This window comes from Oryzias latipes, chromosome 2, assembly GCF_053564925.1.
Source record: "Oryzias latipes strain Hd-rR chromosome 2, Olatipes_Hd-rR_3.1".
In the NCBI taxonomy this organism is placed as follows: domain Eukaryota; kingdom Metazoa; phylum Chordata; class Actinopteri; order Beloniformes; family Adrianichthyidae; genus Oryzias; species Oryzias latipes.
The window spans coordinates 48,235,116-48,247,090 of NC_136238.1; the positions used below are offsets into that span (position 1 = coordinate 48,235,116).

At 43.1% G+C, this 11,975-nt stretch overlaps 2 protein-coding genes, 1 long non-coding RNA gene and 1 other non-coding gene across 5 annotated transcripts in view; 1 reads left to right on the forward strand and 3 right to left on the reverse strand.

The window, feature by feature from the left end:
- LOC144988990 (NLR family CARD domain-containing protein 3-like) overlaps positions 1 to 11,975 on the reverse strand; it is a 204,704-nt gene that overhangs the window by 132,222 nt on the left and 60,507 nt on the right. The gene's annotated exons all lie outside the window — the stretch shown is intronic.
- LOC144989075 (protein NLRC3-like) overlaps positions 1 to 11,975 on the reverse strand; it is a 97,902-nt gene that overhangs the window by 72,964 nt on the left and 12,963 nt on the right. The window lies entirely within an intron of this gene.
- On the forward strand, positions 2,749 to 6,467 carry LOC144989630 (uncharacterized). The gene is made up of 2 exons (XR_013653888.1): positions 2,749 to 3,032; positions 3,716 to 6,467. It is a non-coding gene; the product is annotated as an uncharacterized LOC144989630 (long non-coding RNA).
- Positions 10,126 to 10,198, reverse strand: trnar-ucg (transfer RNA arginine (anticodon UCG)). Its single transcript has one exon. It is a non-coding gene; the product is annotated as a tRNA-Arg (tRNA).

Below are 11,975 nucleotides of genomic sequence, written 5' to 3' on the forward strand. Positions count from 1 at the left end.
TGTTATTTGTTAATAAAGAATACTGCGTTGTAATTGTATTCATTTGGGACCAGGGGATATTGTGTTTTTTTTATGGGGGGGAGGGGGCTGCGGTTAACCGCAACACTGCTGGTCTATCACCGCGTGACAGCTCTATCCAAAAGTCCTGGAAACGTATAAAAGGCTCTTTGCTGTGTTTGTGTCCCTGCAGGCCTCCCTCAGCATTGGATGACTGAAGAGGAAGATCAATGCAACCAGCAGAGGAACTTCAGAGTGGAACAGGAGGAACCAGAACCTCCACAGATTAAAGAGGAACAGGAGGAACCAGAACCTCCACAGATTGAAGAGGAACCAGAGGAACTCTGCATCAGTCAGGTTGAAGATCAGCTTGATCTGAAGCAGGAGACTGATACCTTGATGGAGATTCCTACTTATGAAGAAGATGAGAACAGTGAAGCAGATCTAAACAATCAGCAGAGCTTTAATGTAACTGATAGTCAGGGTGAAGAAGGAAACCAACATGAAGAATCAACATCAACTACAGATGAAGAGACAGAATCAGCATCAACTACAGATGAAGAGACAGACCCACAGAACAGAGATCAGAGGAAGAGAAGAGACAGAAGTCATGTCCAAAGTGTGGACAGCTCTCACATGTCAGCAGGTCAGTGTGACTCTGATGTTAGAAAAAATCACAAGAAGACAAATCTTGGTAAGAAATACAAACAATCTCAAAAAGAAGAGAGACTTTCCTCTATCAGGTCTGGTAAAAACTCAAGAATAATTACTAACCTGTCTGACTACATGGAAACTGGGTCTGATGAAAGATGTTATATCTGTAAAGAATGTGGTAAAAGCTTTTGTAACATTTCTCTGTTCGGAATTCATGCAAGAATCCATGCAGAAGATAAGAGATTTTCTTGTAAAGAATGTGATAAAAGTTTTAGTCGCAGATCTAGTCTCAAAACACACATGAGAATTCACACAGGAGAAAAGCCTTTTTCTTGTAAAGAATGTAATAAAAGTTTTAGTCATGTATGTAATCTCAAAAGACACATGAGAACTCATACAGGAGAAAAGCCTTTTTCTTGTAAAGAATGTAAAAAAAGTTTTATTCAAATATATCATCTCAAAGCACACATGAGAACTCACACAGGAGAAAAGCCTTTTTCATGTAAAGAATGTGAAAAAAGTTTTAGTGATGTGTCTAATCTCAAAACACACATGAGAACTCACACAGGAGAAAAGCCTTTTTCATGTAAAGAATGTGAAAAAAGTTTTAGTGATGTGTCTAATCTCAAAACACACATGAGAATTCACACAGGAGAAAAGTCTTTTTCTTGTAAAGAATGTAAAAAAAGTTTTAGTCATGTATGTAATCTCAAAAGACACATGAGAACTCACACAGGAGAAAAGCCTTTTTCTTGTAAAGAATGTAAAAAAAGTTTTAGTCTAGTATCTAATCTCAAAAGACACAACTTGTAGGACTTTTTCTTGATAATGTAGGAACTTAGTGTATACTCTAAATTCGAAACTTTTCTTATAAGAGGTCGACCTCTCAATCTCTGTACCACAGCAGAAGGCTTTATTTTATAGGGGGAAAGGTTCTGTATCTCAGAAAAATTAAATATTAAAAAAAAAAGCTTTTAATGCTTAAAACTCCTGGGGGAAAACCCCAATATTCCAATAAACTCCATAGCAACCTGAGTTGTCATTTCATGTACATAGAGCCACAGGCTGATGGCCTCCACACCATATTGATGAAATAACTTCATCAGAGGGAGGCACAAGTGAGTATTAAATGCTTAGAAATGAATTTTTCTAAAATATAAAATAAAAAAACTTTAGTTGTTTTGATATATGATTTGCTACAGGAGGTCCTTTGTCCCAACAGCAGTTAGACTATAGAATGAGACAGTTCAGAACTGTTGAAACTGCTGCTGGATTTACTATTGAGTTATGACGTGTACTTTTATTTCCACTTTTATTACCATTTTAATTTTTACTGACTCTTTTTTTTTCAAACTGCTATATTTCTTGTTTGACTGCTGTAACAACTGAATTTCCCTCCAGGGATCAATAAAGTCTTGTCTCGTCTTATCCTGATTTTCTTGGACAGCTTTTTTTAGGTTTTCATCTTCTCTAAGCCACAATTATCAAAATCAAAAAAGTAAAGGATCAATACAATTCAATCTATGTTGTAAAACATTTCACAAAATGAATTATTTTAGGGGACTTCCGGTGTTGACGAATGGAGTAGACGCGTGTGTCCGAGCTCCCCGCTTTTATTAACTTCTACTAAGCCACCTAATTAACTAGATCAAAATTTGCCCTACAAGGACTAATTCAACGGCTTACCTAAGCAACCATGTCCAAAAAAAGCAGAAAAGACGAGCAGGAGAGGGAAGAAGCGGCTGGTGTTAGCGCATTCACTGCTGTGTTGACTGCTAAGCTAGCGGAAACTAAGTCCGAGCTGACACCTACGCAAGGTACGAGGCCAGACTGAGCACTGTTCAAGCCACAGTTGATGACCATACAGAGCGCATTACCCACTTGGAACAGTATGCCGACTCTACCAGCGTCGAGGTGACGGAAATGAAGACCGCGCTCTCAGCCATTGCGGCAGACAACGCTAAGCTAAAGGCTAAGCTAATTGATCTCAAAGGCCGGAGCCACTGCAACAACATCCGAATCTTTGGACTTCCCGAAAATATTGAAGGGTCTACACCAACAGCTTTTTTTTCACAGCTGCTTTTTGAAGTGCTTGGCGCTGACATTCTAGCATCTCCTCCGGAATTAGACTGTGCACACAGCTCACTAGCTGCTAAGCCAGGGCCCGCCGGTAAGCCACGGCACGTCGTGATATGCTTCCACCGATTTCAGACTCGTGAGCTGGTGGTGCGGACGGCTCGCAGACTTCGGGGCAATCTCTCCTACAAGGGCTCTCCTATCCATATCGTGGAGGATTACTGTCCGGAGGTTTTGGAGCAGCGCACCCAGTATCGAGATGTCATGAGGAAGCTTTACCAGCTGGGCCACAAGCCTGCTCTGAGGTACCCAGCTAAGCTGTTTGTCGTGATGGAGGTCGGCTCCAGGAAACATCTTCCCTCGGTGAAAGATGCTGCCGATTTTGCCTCTCGTCGCTGCCGAGATGATGCCGATCAGTCCCTTCCTAAATCTAACTAGTAACAATATGTGACCTGGTACTAGTTCCTTTTTGCCATGTACACACCTTTTTAACGGCTTATTTGCACTTTTAAAGAAAATGGTTTGTGCAATATTTCTGCCGAGAAAACTTGATCCTATATATATATATATTTTTTTACCTTCTCAACCAAGTGGTGGTATAACCAAAGGTTGCTATTACTATTCACACTGCGATATTTTCCTAAGCTAGGTTTTTATTTTATTTTTTTATTATACATTTTTTTTTCATTTTAACTGTTTATTTATTCTTCTCTTAAGTTGCTACAATTAGTCTAGTTACACTTTTCTAAGGGTAATTTTGACTTCCGTTATTGGGACAATTATAATGTGCCTTTAAACTCGGGGATTTGGGGATTTTGAACTAAAGGGGGAAGTCCCGTTGTTAGGTGTTGACACCTTTGTGCAATGGACACTTGTTTCTTGTTTTTATGTATGTATGGGGATGTTCAGGCCAAGATTATTATGTTATTTTATTATTATTGGGTTATTTTTCTTTTTTTTTCTCTCCTCTCTCTCTCGTTCTACTCAGATTTCCTTACAGAGACCAGCCTTGCCTTTCCGACCTAACATGTCCGCGCCCATCACTTTAATTACAGATCATGTTTGAGGTATGTCTTCTGTAAACATAAATAACAGATTCAGACTTATTTCTTGGAATGTGAAGGGGCTGGGGAATGCCACAAAACTGGGGCGCGTAATGACCCATTTAAATCGTCTCAAGGGAGATATTTATTTTCTCCAGGAAACTCACATGCTTAATAAGGAAGTTGTGCGACTTAAAAAGCATTGGGTGGGGGAAGTCTTTTACTCCACATTTAATTGCAGGGCCCGTGGTGCAGCTATGATTTTTCGTAAGGATCTTCCTTTTATCGCAGAAAAGTGGGACTACAGTGCTTTTATCACTAAAGCTTTTTTCATCCTTTCCAGATCTCCAAAATCACTATATAATCATGGGTGGTGACTTTAATTTTGTGCAGGATCCGCAGCTTGATCGATCTTCTAACACTTCTGCCCCCCCTACTAGAGCAGCCAAAATGCTATCGACTCTCTCTCGACAGTTTGGTATTACTGACCCATGGAGGCATAAATTCCCAGGGGGAAAATCTTTTTCATTCTTCTCTCATGTTCATCGTACCTTTTCTCGAATTGACTTTTTTCTTTTAGACGTACGACTTTTGTCTAATCTGGTTTCTGTCGACTATCACGGTATAGCTATATCAGACCATTCTCCGGTTTCTCTTGATCTGGCCATACTCTCCCAACCTCGCCCGTTGAACCAGTGGAGGTTCAATGCTGTCCTCCTTGCTGAGGAAGCCTATAAAGAGTTTATACAAGCACAACTAACTCTATTTTTTGAACTAAATGACCTGCCAGAAACAAATAGAAGTAGTCTCTGGGAGGCCTCTAAAGCACACATTAGATGTCAACTAATTTCTTTTATTTCTAATAAGAGGAAAATGGAGTCTGCTCGTATAAATCTACTTTTGAACGACATCAAGAACACAGACCACTTATTAGCTGCTAGTTTTGATCCAGACCTGTATAAGAAACGACTCGCACTACAGACAGAGCTTGATCTTATCTCGACCACGGAGGTCAGAACGCTGCTACTCAAATCCAGACAACGTTTCTATGAATCAGGTGACAAGGCAGGGAAGCTTCTTTCATACCAGGCAAGGGCTGAGGCATCTTCTAGGCTTATTCCAGCAGTATTATCTCCAATGGGTGCGATAATCACAGACCCAGTTAGTGTAAACGAGGCATTTGCGAAGTTCTACTCGACTATTTTACAAGCCCCGAAGGATGAGGGAGGGCTTGCCCTGCCAGTCTTCAGATTTTACTATTGGGCAGCAAATATCCAGAAACTTCTTTTCTGGATGAATGACAACAATGATACCACTTCAAGCTGGATTCAGCTGGAAGGGAAATCTTCCGAATTTTGTCTACGCTCAATACTGTGTTCGCAGCTTCCCCTTCCCAGTGTCCATATCTGCCCAGTGGTGTCCACTTCTTTGAAAATCTGGAGTCAATTCAGGAAACAGTTCGGCCTCATAAATCCTACAGTCCTCACATCAGTCTACAAAAACTGTAGATTCGGACCGTCCAAAACCGATCTGTCATTCAAACTATGGCACAGGAATGGGATTAAGTCAATTTCTGACTTGTACGCAAACAATGTTTTCTCCTCATTTGAACAATTGTCAAAGAAATATGACCTCCCAAAACAGCATCTCTTCCGTTTCTTCCAGATCAGGGACTATGTTAAAAGACTGTTTCCTCATTTTCCAAATCGCCCCCCAGAAACTCTACTAGATGTTCTTCTCTCCAAAGACCCTTTTGTTAATGGCTGCATTTCAAGTCTTTACAAGTCAATTTGGACAGCATCTTTAAAGCCATCCAATACTGTCAAAGCTGCATGGGAAGACAGTCTTAACCTTAACATGACAGAACAACAATGGAGGTCAGCATTGTCTCTTTTCCATTTGTCCTCTATTTGCGCTCGCCATAGATTGATTCAGTGCAAGATTGTTTACAGGGTCTATTATACCAACGCCAGACTGGCCAAAATGCATCCTTCTATTAGTGATTGTTACGACCCTTGTCGTATTTGTGTATGTTTTTTATTTGTATTTAATGCTTTGTATATGGAGAGTTTGTGTAGGGGGGTGAAAGTACTTTTGTATGTGTGTAGGTTGTGTTCTTTTTTTTCAGGTGACCTGGATGGCTGCACTAAGGCCTTGTGGCTGCCCATGATTGGAGGACAAGTGACTGGTGCTGCTGCTCAGGATTGGAGGGAGGATGATTGATGGCGGCACATGATTGGAGGATGAGACTTTATAACCCTGGCATCTCCACTCCACTGCCCCAATGGGGGGGGGGGGAGAAATATTTAGCTGGAGGTTTTGTCTGTCTGTACTCCCCCCCCCCATTGACAAATCTGTGTGAGGCCCTTTGGCTGTGTAGACTCTTTTGGTGAAGCTTAGCTTATTGGTAATTTGTATCAGGATTTTCTTTTGTTGTTATTTGTAGAGCAGTAGGGGTGAACGGCCATTTTGTTTGACTGTTTTTCTCCTGTTTTGGTTGAGGTTCAGGGAGACAGGTCAGACTCTGTCATTTATTTTTACTTTGGTTTCTGGAAGGTCAGATAGAGCATTTGACATTTGAGTTAGTTCTGTTTTGTTTATTATTTTGGCCTGTGTTCACCCTGAAGTTTGATGCTCCTTTTTCTTTCCTTTTGTCACCTTTACATGTAGGACAATAAACCCTTATTTGTACGGAAATTGGTTTTGGCAGCTTTATTAAATTAGGTGGGTTTTGTTTTAGGGCTTACCTTTTGCATTTTTGGGTCATTTTTCTTATTTGATTCATCTTTATGTTATGCCCCCACACCCCTAGACCTAGGGTGCATAACAGTGATGCCTGCAGCAGATGCCATCTCTCTCCTGCCAATCATGCCCATGTGTTTTGGTCATGCCCAGTGCTCGCGGCACTTTGGACAGATGTATTTGATGCATTGTCGAGAGCCTACAGACATACCGTCACCCCAAATCCCATGTCGGCAATATTTGGTCTTCCCCCAACTTCAGACACGCCGAGTGCGCTGAAGCGGGCCATTGCATTTACTACCTTATTAGCACGCAGGCTGATCCTGCTGAACTGGAAGCTCCCCCGTCCCCCTTCGCATGTTGGGGGACGGGGGAGCTTCCCGTCTGCTTTCCGTCCAGGGAATCAGTGCAGCTGACGTGTGAAAACTTAGATAATTTAGTCAAAAGCCTTGCAGCAGCGTTCTGGCAAACCTGGAGCCGTTCTCAAGATTTATTGCTCAAACATGTGAAGATGGAGTTGCAGTAATCAAGTCGAGATGAAATAAAAGCATGGATGAGCATCTCCATCTCAGAACGCAACACAATTGGACTCATTTTTTCAATGTTTTTAAGATGATAAAGACTAGAACGTACAAGTGACCCGACATGGGATTCAAGGTATAAAACCGGGTCTGGGATTACCCTGAGGTTCCTAACAGACGGTTTGATAGAGGAAGCAAGTGGACCGAACCACTGGACTATCTGGGGGGAACTGTCAGGAGCACAGACTAGGACCTCAGTTTTGGGCTTCATTGAGTTGAAGAAAAGTATTATTCATTCAACTCTGGACTGAATCCAGACACCTGCGTAAAATCTGTATTTTAAAAACATCCCGCGGTTTAAAAGTCTGTCCAGGAGGACATAACGGTCAACAGTGTCAAAGGCTGTGGTCAAGTCCAGTAGCAGTAGCACAGAGCATTTTCCTGCATCAGGATGTCATTAGTGACTCTGAGAAGGGCTGTTTCAGTGGAGAGAGCTCTGAAAACCTGACTGAAACTGCTCAAAAGTGCCATGACTAGGGCTGTGACGATAACCTCATCACCGCGGTGATGAGGTCATCACCGCATCACTGCACTTTTTTTTTCTTTTTTTAGTTCAGCATATGGTCCGTGATTGGAACTATAATAAACACATTAAACACATTCATCTTTGCTGATAATTTCCTTTTTCTGCTAGTCCTGTGTTCAGACTTTCCTTCTTTCTATCAGAATATTCTCTCCTTCTCTCCCTCTGTGCCTGTCATTGTCTCTCATAGGCGCCGCGCGCTCTCGCTGTCTGCCTCTGCGCTGCACGTGGCTCCTCTTACTCTCACACACAGGCGGCACTTTCAGAAGCACATCCTCATTCTACAACAGAAGTTTCCGTCTCGTGAGGAAATACGACAAATTAACTGCATTCTAATTATTATTTTTCATTGCATTCATTTCCATTACAAGCTGCGTGCGTTCTTAAGTGCACGACACGGCCGCCCGCCGGAGGATTTTGTGTTGGGGGGGGCGGGGGGTATTACTGTTCTCAGTCACTCTGTAACACCAAACATGAACGCGCGCTGTTAAAGTGCGATGAAAATCACTACATGTTGCCTCGCATGCAGCTAGAGAGCTGTCCGCTGCAGAAGGATCAACAGGCATCCCCAACACACGTGTGTGCGCGTCTCCTCCTAGTTCTACACACGACGCAGCACGCTCACACACAGTCAATCTACAACACCTACGTAGTTAGTTCATTAGTTAGATAGGTAGCAGTTAGTTGTTAATATAGAATAGTACGTTGTAATTGTATTTATTTCTGTTGATGGGCTGGATGTGGGTCCTGGTGGTGCTGAAGAATGAAAGATCCTTCTACCTGCAGTCATTCCTGAAGGAAGCTGATTGCAGCTGTTCTCTCCTGACAGATGGAATGATGGGAAATGAAGTTCATGTTGAAGTGTGCTCCAAGCAGAACAGAAAGGTCTCAGGACTTGGATCAGCTGCTGCTCTCTGGGAGCGTGCACGTGCTGCTGCATGTGCTTCTGTCATGGCGTTCTGGATGAGCTGCTGAGGTCTGTTTGCATCCAGACTCTCAGCTGCTTTAGTCAAACTGCTGAGCCATGGAACAATGGAGCCGTTTCTGAAGGAAGAGGATCAAACATGATGCTCTGCAGGAAGTGGAGGTTTTTTAGAGTCTCCAGACTGTTTCTGAACGGCCAAAGAAAAGCAGCTGATGTGCTTCTGTCTCCTACCAGCAGGGAGCGCTCTCAGCCGGACAGAACAGATCCTCAATGCTGCTCTGAGAAGGACTCTTCTGTTCCAGAAGCAGAGACTGTTCACATCCAGGAGAATCTGGACTCCAAGGAATCCCAGAGAATCTCCTCTCTGCTGTTTGGACACTTTGACCAGCAGAGGGCAGCAGAACTTTCAGCAACTCTGGATCTGATCCCACAAAAACAATCCATGGAGGATCAGATTTCAGAAGATTTGAAGGATCAAAGACAAAGATGTGAGAAGAAAGTCCAGAATGAATCCACTCTGACTTGTCCTCATGTCTCTGAAGCTTGTGTCTTCATGTCTTCACCTCAGAGTTTCTTCTGGATTCCATGTGGATCAATAATATTGATCATGTTCTGTTGTCATCAGAACTTCAGGCTTTTCTCTGCTGATGATCTCTGAGCTGAACTTCTTGGAGGAATTCCTGAATCTGGGATTTGGAGCAAACAGTCAGAACAAAGGAGGTTTCCATTTCTTCTAAGCTCTGCCAGAAGAAAAGAGCTGAAGCTTGAAGCTGAAGCAGCATTTGCTCCCAGAATCTGTCCTCCAGACCAACAAGTCCCACCACAGCCTTGAAGACGTTTCCAGAAGCAGCAGCAGACTGTGTTCCCATGACGACGCTGAAGTCAGCTGCTGCTCTGCAGGAGAAAGTCTGCAGCTCCTCAGTCAGGAAGCTCTTTCAAGCTCGTGCACATCTGTCAGTGCAGCAGCAGAAAGCCTGTTTCCCTGCAGGAAGTCTGAGACTTTTCAAAGTAAGAGCCTCATGTTGGCAGAGATGGGTTGGATTCTTTGATGCTCCAGTGTCTTTTGGATTCAGGATGAGTTCATGCAGATCTAGAAATCCCACCATGATGATCATCCTTGAGGAATTTCAAAATAAAAGACTCACAATCACTGCTGGATGAGAAATACATTTACTCTTTATTTTCTGTCAATAAATCCTATTTATCAATAAATCCTTGATTGTAAATGATGGATCTAAAGTTGAAAAGAAGTCAAAGTGCTGACTCAGCACAGATCAAAGGAGACACAGATGATTTCCTGGAATGAAGAAAACATCAAACATCATGATGTGATCTGGAACTGAGCTGTTCTTCAGAAGATCCTCCCAAACATGGAAACTGTTGCTGCAACACGTGAAGCTTTGCTTCTGTTGCTAGGTAGATCTGATGGATCAGAAGCAGACTTCTGTCAGCTGGAACTGGGGCTTCATCCAGACCATGTGACCTCATGGACAAAGTTCCAACATGGTTTCAGTGAAATGTGGAGGTTTTCCAGGAAACGTTGCTGCAGTTCCTCCATCTGTCAGTCTCTGGAAGTTCTGCTTTTGACAATGAAGGGATTTGAACCCTCAATCTTCTGATCCGAAGTCAGACGCCTTGTCCATTAGGCCACATGGTCTGTGAGAACAGCGAGGTCTAGCTGGAGTTGGAGGAAGCTGAAGAAGAGGAGGAGCTTCTGCTGCCTCAATGAGGAAAGTGGAGGAGGAGGCGCTGCATTGTGAAAAAATTAAAGATCTTTGGAATGCAAACATTTTTCACCGACAATCTGCAAAGATTTTAAAGCTGTTTCTTGTTTCTGTGTCTTCAAATATTTTTTCAATAAAAAACTGGGGTAGATTTAAATAAATTCACAGATTTTTTTCAGGTTAAGACAAAAAAACACTAAACATTTTTATTGACAGTACAGACTAAAAGTTTGGACACACCTTCTCATTCAAAGAGTTTTCTTTATTTTCATGACTATGAAAATTGTAGATTCACACTGAAGGCATCAAAACTATGAATGAACACATGTGGAATTCTATCCATAACAAAAAAGTGTGAAACAACTGAGAATATGTCATATTGTAGGTTCTTCATAGTAGCCACCTTTAGCTTTGATTACTGCTTTGCAGACTTTTGGCATTCTCTGGATGAGCTTCAAAAATGTTGAGAAATGCAGAAATGTGTGCTGCAGATGCCATGTCTGCCACTAGAGGGCAGCACAGCAGCTTCAGTCTTTGTCATTGTTGCTGTGTGAGCCTGAAGGAGCTTCAAAGTGAACTAGCTGCAGCTTGGTTCAGACAAAGCTCCACATTCACACACAGATGTGATCCTGAAGAAGTCTGAACAGAACATTTCAGGAGAACTCTTCAGTCCAGAACATGAGCCTGCATTGTTCCTGAAACTGGGATCAGAGTTCTGCTCTCTGCTCCAACAGAACCACCTTCATGAGCTCCTGGTTTCTTCTGGATCCTCCAACATTCAGACGCTCTCTGACTGAGTTCATGTCTGCACAGAAACCTTCAGGATTCTCTTCTTCCACACGTCTTTCACTCTGAAACTCTCTTCTGAATGTGGATCATCTCAGTCAGACGTTCAGCAGCATCAGAGCCGTGCATGTGCTCCTCCTCATGAGTCCTGAAGCTGCACCGTCAGCTGCAGAGCTTCAGAGCTGCTTCCTTCTCAGACTTTCCACTTTCTTTGGCTCTCTGGCTCTGATGCTGCTGCTGCTGCTGCAGAAAAACCAGCAGCTGCAGAAAAACTCTGCAGAGACTCACAGAGAGAGGATGGAGGCAGCAGATGAAGCTGCTGCAGACTGGGGGCGGAGCCTGGAGATGACTGATGAAGGTCAGAAGGCGGAGCTTCATCAGGATGAAGGTGCTGCTTGGATTCTGGCTGGATGTCCGTCTGTCCTCAGTCCCTTCATGGCTGCTGCTTCTTTTTTGCAGGAAGAAGCTGCTGGAAAACGCTGAGTCTCTTCTTTCTGCAGCTTTTGATAACAGAAACAGTCATTTTAGTATAAACATCAATGTTCCAGTCTCACTTTACATAAACTGCTGTCCTTCATCAGCCATTGCCATGGAAACAAGCTGACTCCAGCAGCTCCAGAAGTTCCTATTTGACAGAAGTGGGTTGAGGCAGGAGGGATGTTTCTGGAAAAAGCATTTTCTGCTTCATCCCTGAGAAAGCTGAAGAAGAGGAGGAGTTCTGAGCGTCTTTTCTGGCGGGGACTCCTGCTTCACCTGCAGCCCATCTCCACCCTCTGACTGTTTCTGACTGCTGTTCCAGCTCATGGCCCCCAGTCTGTCAGCTAACGTCTGATGGGATGGAGCTGACATCTGCTAGAAGATTTGCTGTCAGACATCAGACGTCTAGCAGCTGCTCTGCACTCTCTGATCACTCTGTCAGGAATG